Consider the following 6,895-nt stretch of genomic DNA (forward strand, 5'->3'; position numbering starts at 1 on the left):
CGACAGTGCGGCACTCCCTCAGTACCGCCCCTTCAATGTGCGGCGCTCCCTCAGTACTGCCCCTCCGACAGTGCGGCGCTCCCTCAGTACTGCCTCTCCGACAGTGCGGCACTCCCTCAGTACTGCCCCTCCGACAGTGCGGCGCTCCCTCAGTACCGCCCCTCCGACAGTGCGGCACTCCCTCAGTACCGCCCCTCCGACAGTGCGGCACTCCCTCAGTACCGCCCCTCCGACAGTGCGGCACTCCCTCAGTACTGCCCCTCCGACAGTGCGGCACTCCCTCAGTACTGCCCCTCCGACAGTGCGGCACTCCCTCAGTACTGCCCCTCCGAGAGTGCGGCGCTCCCTCAGTACTGCCCCTCCGACAGTGCGGCGCTCCCTCAGTACTGCCCCTCCGACAGTGCGGCACTCCCTCAGTACTGCCCCTCCGACAGTGCGGCGCTCCCTCAGTATTGCCCCTCCGACAGTGAGGCGCTCCCTCAGTACTGCCCCTCCGACAGTGCGGCGCTCCCTCAGTACTGCCCCTCCGACAGTGCGGCGCTCCCTCAGTACTGCCCCTCCGACAGTGCGGCACTCCCTCAGTACTGCCCCTCCGACAGTGCGGCGCTCCCTCAGTATTGCCCCTCCGACAGTGCGGCACTCCCTCAGTATTGCCCCTCCGACAGTGCGGCACTCCCTCAGTATTGCCCCTCCGACAGTGCGGCGCTCCCTCAGTACCGCCCCTCCGACAGTGCGGCACTCCCTCAGTACCGCCCCTCCGACAGTGCGGTGCTCCCTCAGTACTGATCTAGCAGAGATTGTGTGCTCAAGTCCCTGGAGTGGGACTTGAACCCATAACTCTCTGACTCAGAGGCGAGGGTGCGGCCCACTGAGCCACAGCTGACCCTACACTTCGGGCGAGTTCCTGAGCTGTGAACGATGATGTGAATTGCAATTTTGTTCAATCCCCAGGTTGGAAGAACGCCCAAGCAGCACAACGGTTGGAGGAGAGGGAACGCAGGATTAAACAGCACCTAGACATCGCAGCTAAAGGTTAGTGTACAATAACAATGTGCTGTGTATTGGGCGCAGGGTAGGTACAGCACGGGGTTAGATACAGAGTAAAGCTCATTCTACACTGTCCCATCAAACACTCCCAGGGTAGGTACAGGGGGTTAGATACAGAGTAAAGCTCCCTCTACACTGTCCCATCAAACACTCCCAGGGTAGGTACAGGGGGTTAGATACAGAGTAAAGCTCCCTCTACACTGTCCCATCAAACACTCCCAGGGTAGGTACAGGGGGTTAGATACAGAGTAAAGCTCCCTCTACACTGTCCCGTCAAACACTCCCAGGGCAGGTACAGGGGGGTTAGATACAGAGTAAAGCTCCCTCTACACTGTCCCATCAAACACTCCCAGGGCAGGTCCAGGCTGTTAGGTACAGAGTAAAGCTCCCTCTACACTGTCCCATCAAACACTCCCAGGGCAGGTACAGGGGGTTAGATACAGAGTGAAGCTCCCTCTATACTGTCCCATCAAACACTCCCAGGGCAGGTACAGCACAGTGTTAGATACAGAGTAAAGCTCATTCTACACTGTCCCATCAAACACTCCCAGGGCAGGTACAGGGGGTTAGATACAGAGTAAAGCTCCCTCTACACTGTCCCATCAAACACTCCCAGGGTAGGTACAGGGGGTTAGATGCAGAGTAAAGCTCCCTCGACACTGTCCCATCAAACACTCCCAGGGCATGTACAGCACGGGGTTAGATACAGAGTAAAGCTCATTCTACACTGTCCCATCAAACACTCCCAGGGCAGGTACAGGGGGTTAGATACAGAGTAAAGCTCCCTCTACACTGTCCCATCAAACACTCCCAGGGTAGGTACAGGGGGTTAGATGCAGAGTAAAGCTCCCTCGACACTGTCCCATCAAACACTCCCAGGGCATGTACAGGGGGTTAGATACAGAGTAAAGCTCCCTCGACACTGTCCCATCACACACTCCCAGGGCAGGTACAGCACGGGGTTAGATACAGAGTAAAGCTCCTCTACACTGTCCCATCAAACACTCCCAGGGCGGGTACAGCACAGGTTAGATGCAGAGTAAAGCTCCCTCTACACTGTCCCATCAAACACTCCCAGGGCGGGTACAGCACAGGTTAGATGCAGAGTAAAACTCCCTCTAGAAAAATTACTAGGAAACTAATGGGACTAAAGGTGGACAAGTCCCCTGGACCTGATGGCCTGAATCCTAGGGTTTTAAAAGAAGTGACTGCAGAGATAGTGGATGCATTGGTTGTAATCTACCAAAGTTCTGGAGAGGTCCCAGTGGACTGGAAAACCACAAATGTAACGCCCCTGTTTAAGAAAGGAGGGAGATAGAGAGCAGGAAACTATAGACCAGTTAGCCTAACATTGATCGTTGGGAAAATGCTGGTGTCCATTATTAAGGAAGCAGTAGCAGGACATTTTAGAAAATCATAATACAGTCAAGCAGAGTCAGCATGGTTTTATCAAAGAGAAATCGTGTTTGACAAATTTGCTGGAGTTCTTTGAGGATGTAATGAGCAGGGTGGATAAAGGGGAACCAGTAGATGTCATGCATTTGGATTTCCAAAAAGCATTGGATAAGAAGCCACATTAAAGGTTACTGCACAAGATAAAAGTTCACGGGGTCAGGGGTATTGGCAAGGATAGAGGATTGGCTAACTAACTGAAGACAGAGAGTCGGGATAAATGGGTCATTTTCAGGTTGGCAAACTGTAACTAGTGGGGTGCCACAGGGATCAGTGCTGGGACCTCAACTATTTACAATCTATTAATGAGTTGGATGAAGGGACCGAGTGTAATGTAGCCAAATTTGCTGATACGAAGATAGGTGGGAAAGCAAGTTATGAGGAGAACACACACAATCTACAAAGGGATATCGACAGGTTAAGTGAGTGGGCAAAAATTTTGCAGATGGAGTATAATGTGGGAAAATGTGAGGTTATCCACTTTGGTAGTAAAAATAAAAAAACAAATTATTTAAATGGGGAGAGATTACAAAGTGCCGCAGTACAGAGGGACCTGGGGGTTACTTGTGCATGAAACACAAAAGGATAGTCTGCAGGTACAGCAAGTGATCAGGAAGGCCAATGGTATCTTGGCCTTTATTGCAAAGGGGATGGAGTATAAAAGCAGGGAAGTCTTGCTCCAGTTATACAGGGTATTGGTGAGGCCACACCTGGAGTACTGCGTGCAGTTTTGGTCTCCGTATTTACCAAAGGATATACTTGCTTTGGAGGCAGTTCAGAGAAGGTTCACTCGGTTGATTCCGGGGATGAGGGGGTTGACTTATGAGGAAAGGTTGAGGAGGTTGGGCCTCTACTCATTGGAATTTAGAAGAATGAGAGGTGATCTTATCGAAACGTATCAGATTATGAGGGGGCTCGACAAGGTGGATGCAGAGAGGATGTTCCCACTGATGGGGGAGACTAGAACTAGGGGGCATGGTCTTAGAATAAGGGGCCGCCCATTTAAAACTGAGATGAGGAGGAATTTCTTCTCTCAGAGGGTTGTAAATCTGTGGAATTCTCTGCCCCAGAGAGCTGTGGAGGCTGGGACATTGAATATATTTAAGGTGGAGATAGACAGATTTTTGGGCGATAAGGGAGTGAAGGGTTATGGGGAGCGGGCGGGGAAGTGGAGCTGAGTCCATGATCGGATCAGCCATGGTCGTATTAAATGGCGGAGCAGGCTCGAGGGGCCGAATGGCCGACTCCTGCTCCTGTTTGCTATGTTCTTGTGTAAAGGGCACTTGGGTGAATTACTGTAGGGTGGCATGTTCGGCAGTGACCGAGCGGAGGGTGTTGGTCTGACTGGATTTGCCCTTTGACCCTAGGGCCCCTGCGACAGACGTTTGCCCAGAACCCCCTCCAACAGAAGGAGACACCGTCTGGGACCCTGGGCGATCACAGCCAGCCCAAGAAACGACCCTGGCAGGACACCATCGGGTAGCGGATGCCCTGTGCGTAGGAAATGATCCGTAAAACTGTGCTCGCAGACAGACTTTAATTAAAAGATGATTGTGTAATCGAGCGGGCAGAGGGTCTGAATGGGGCCGGACAGAGGGGGGAGGGCGGGGAATGAGAAACACCGCAGTCATCGATACAGGGAGATACACTGACCGGACGACTGGACGTCTCGTGTGAGGGACAGCACCTCCGGCGGTGCGGCACTCCCTCAGCACTGCACAGGAGTTGAGCAGCAGCAGTTCAGAGAAGGTTCACTCGGTTGATTCCGGGGATGAGGGGTTTGACTGATGAGGAAAGGTTGAGGAGGTTGGGCCTCTACTCATTGGAGTTCAGGAGAATGAGAGGTGATCTTATCGAAACGTATCAGATTATGAGGGGGGCTCGACAAGGTGGATGCAGAGAGGATGTTCCCACTGATGGGGGAGACTAGAACTAGGGGGCATGGTCTTAGAATAAGGGGCCGCCCATTTAAAACTGAGATGAGGAGGAATTTCTTCTCTCAGAGGGTTGTAAATCTGTGGAATTCTCTGCCCCAGAGAGCTGTGGAGGCTGGGTCATTGAATATATTTAAGGCGGAGATAGACAGATTTTTGAGCGATAAGGGAGTGAAGGGTTATGGGGAGCGGGCGGGGAAGTGGAGCTGAGTCCATGATCGGATCAGCCATGGTCGTATTAAATGGCGGAGCAGGCTCGAGGGGCCGAATGGCCGATTCCTGCTCCTATTTCTGATGGTCTTATGTAACATGTGGACTAAGAACTGTCGAGGAACAGAGGGACCTGGGAGTGCAGGTCCACAGATCCCTGAAGATAGCAGGCCAGGTGGATAAGGTGGTTAAGAAGGCCTACGGAATACTTGCCTTTATTGGTCGAGGCATAGAATACAAGAGCAGGGAGGGTTATGCTTGAACTGTATAAAACACTGGTTAGGCCACAGCTGGAGTACTGCGTGCAGTTCTGGTCACCACATTACAGGAAGGATGTGATTGCACTAGAGAGGGTACAGAGGAGATTTACCAGGATGTTGCACTAGAGAGGGTACAGAGGAGATTTACCAGGATGTTGCATTGGAGAGGGTACAGAGGAGATTTACCAGAATGTTGCACTGGAGAGGGTACAGAGGAGATTTACCAGGATGTTGCACTGGAGAGGGTACAGAGGAGATTTACCAGGATGTTGCACTGGAGAGGGTACAGAGGAGATTTACCAGGATGTTGTACTAGAGAGGGTACAGAGGAGATTTACCAGGATGTTGCACTGGAGAGGGTACAGAGGAGATTTACCAGGATGTTGCACTGGAGAGGGTACAGAGGAGATTTACCAGGATGTTGCACTGGAGAGGTACAGAGGAGATTTACCAGGATGTTGCACTGGAGAGGGTACAGAGGAGATTTACCAGGATGTTGCACTGGAGAGGGTACAGAGGAGATTTACCAGGATGTTGCACTGGAGAGGGTACAGAGGAGATTTACCAGGATGTTGCACTGGAGAGGGTACAGAGGAGATTTACCAGGATGTTGCCGGGACTGGAGAATTTTAGCGATGGGGAAAGATTGGATAGGCTGGGGTTTGTTTTCCTTGGAACAGAGGAGGCTGAGGGGAGACCTGATTGAGGTGTATAAAATGATGAGGGGCCTGGATAGAGTGGATAGGACGGACCTGTTTCCCTGGGCAGAGGGGTCAACAACCAGGGGGCACAGATTGAAAGTAATTGGGGGGAGGTTTAGAGGGGATTTGAGGGGAAATGTCTTCACCCAGAGGGCGGTGGGGGTCTGGGGTGGAACTCACGGCCTGAAAGGGGGGTAGAGGCAGAAACCCTCACCACATTTGGATGTGCTCCTGAAGTGCCGTAACCTGCAGGGCTACGGACCCAGAGCGGGAAAGTGGGATTAGGCCGGGTAGCTCTTGGACACGATGGGCCGAATGGCCTCCCTCCGTGCTGTAAACATATATCATTATCTGGTCATTGGTGTCTGCCTGTGCACGAATTAGCTGCTGTGTTTCCGACATTACAGCAGTGACTACACGTCACACAGTACATCGGAGCAATAGGCCATTCGGCCCCTCGAGCCTGCTCCGCCATTCAGTACACATCACGGCTGATCTCCGACCTCAACACCACATTCCCACCCGATCCCCATATCCCTCAATTCCCCGAGACTCCAAAACTGTTATTGGTCTCTGTCTTAAATATAGCAACTTGTGTTTATATAGCGACTTTAAGGTAATGAAATGGCCCAATGCGCGTAATGAGGTAACAAATTTGACTCCGAGCCGCAGAAGGAGAGATTAGGGCAGGTGACCAAAGGCTTGGTCAAAGAGGCCGGTTTTAAGGAGCGTCTTGAAGGAGGAGGGAGAGGCGGAGAGGTTTAGGGAGGGAGTTCCAGAGCTTGGGGCCCAGGCAACAGAAGGCACGGCCACCGATAGTGGAGCGATTATAATCAGGGATGGTCAGGAGGGCAGAATTAGAGGAGTGCAGAGATCTCGGGCGGGGGAGGGTTGTGAGGCTGGAGGAGGTTACAGAGATAGGGAGGGGGCGAGGGCCATGGAGGGATTTGTAAACGGGGATGGGAATACTCACTGACTCCGCATCCACAGCCCTCTGAGCTAGAGAATTCCAAACATGCACAGCCCTCCGTGTGAACACGCTCCGCCCGGCCTCAGTCCAAAATGGCCGGCCCAGATCCTGAGGCTGTGGGGCCTAGTTCTGGAGTCTCCAGCCCGGGGAAACGTCACATCGCGCCCCCACACTCCCCGCCATTGTGAAAAGCTTCCCTTTTAACGGAGAAGGCTTTTCCTGAGATGCTGCTCACAGCCAGGGAAGCGGAGAGGTGTGACCTGCACTGCGTACGGTCTTTCGATGGGTCGGAGCAAGTGGCGGGTGGATTGGCTGCGGAGG

General features: G+C 52.7%; 1 long non-coding RNA gene across 1 annotated transcript; it reads left to right on the forward strand.

Moving 5' to 3' along the window:
• Nucleotides 1-947: 947 nt before the first annotated feature.
• Nucleotides 948-4,058, forward strand: LOC139257445 (uncharacterized). The gene is made up of 2 exons (XR_011592302.1): nt 948-1,032; nt 3,867-4,058. It is a non-coding gene; the product is annotated as an uncharacterized lncRNA (long non-coding RNA).
• The last annotated feature ends 2,837 nt before the right edge of the window (nt 4,059-6,895 follow it).

The sequence above is a fragment of the Pristiophorus japonicus genome, unplaced genomic scaffold, assembly GCF_044704955.1.
Source record: "Pristiophorus japonicus isolate sPriJap1 unplaced genomic scaffold, sPriJap1.hap1 HAP1_SCAFFOLD_848, whole genome shotgun sequence".
Lineage (NCBI taxonomy): Eukaryota > Metazoa > Chordata > Chondrichthyes > Pristiophoridae > Pristiophorus > Pristiophorus japonicus.